Raw genomic sequence first — 1,186 nt, 5'->3', positions numbered from 1 at the left:
GTGCAGCCAAATCCCTTGTTTTTTTTTTTTTTTTTTTTGTTTTCTGGTTTTTTTTTTTAAAGATTTATTTATTTATTCGTACAGAACTGGGGTACAGGACAGAGATGCGGAGGGTGAGAAGCTTCACCAGAGACAGAGTGGGGAGCAGAACAGGCAGATCGACGAAGTACACTGCTGAGGGGAGCAGCGGGTGGGTCAGGAGAGGTTTGCCTGGCCATGTGGATCCCTCTGGGGCAGGCGGGGATCGAGCTCATGCGGAAGTGGCTTAAGCTTCTTTGTGCTGTGCTTTAACCCGCTGCGCCACCTGGGAGGGCCCAAATCCCTTGTTTTTTATCTTATAACATGAACACTTAACACAAGACTAAATTCCCTTGGCTACTTTAGTGAAAATGGTAACAGGATCCAGAAAAGCTTTTATTAGGATGGGACTGTTGAAATTTTTGTTAAATAATTAGAATGGATCTCTGGAATGCTCAGGTTGTGAGAGTTCTGATCCCAAACTCAGAGGAGCTCAAGAAGGGCAACGTACAATCCAAGGAGGAAGCACAGTGATAGGCGGTGTGATGGGGAAGGGACACAAGCCAGAGAATGGGGCCTGACTCCACTCACTTCTGTTAGGATTTGTCTATAGGGACGCCCTCTCCAGTATTCAAAATAGGATTATTGAACTGATCGATCAGATTCTAATTTTCATTCTAAAATTTTATTTGATTCCAAGTTCATAGTTCCATTTCCCATTGATATTATCAAAGTAAGTTTGCCAGGAACATTTTGCATTTTAATCTTGCATAATCTTGCATATAGAGGAATGTAAATTATATAAGGTATGATTAGAGCCAAAGTTCTTTACAATATACCCATAATCATCAAGAATGCTAAACTATCTGACTACATGGATAAACATCTTTATTTTGTAGGGCTGGGACTAAAAGACATTTTCTAATTGAAATAAAACACTTATCTTTGGGCCCTCCCTTGTGGCCCAGCGAGTTAAAGCACAGCACTAAGAAGCTAAAGCCACTTCAGCATGAGTTTGGTCCCCACCCCAGAGGTGACTCACATGGGGAGGCAGACCTCTCCTGACCCTCCCGCTGCTCCCCTCAACAGTGTACTTCATCGATCAGCCTGTTCTGCTCCCCACTCTGTCTTTGGTGAATCTTCTCACCGCCCCTGCACCTATACCCCA

The sequence above is a fragment of the Condylura cristata genome, unplaced genomic scaffold (genome assembly GCF_000260355.1).
Source record: "Condylura cristata isolate star-nosed mole 26May11 unplaced genomic scaffold, ConCri1.0 scaffold00031, whole genome shotgun sequence".
Taxonomy (NCBI): domain Eukaryota; kingdom Metazoa; phylum Chordata; class Mammalia; order Eulipotyphla; family Talpidae; genus Condylura; species Condylura cristata.
The sequence above is the reverse complement of the archived record's forward strand: the minus strand, read 5'-3'. Positions refer to the sequence as shown.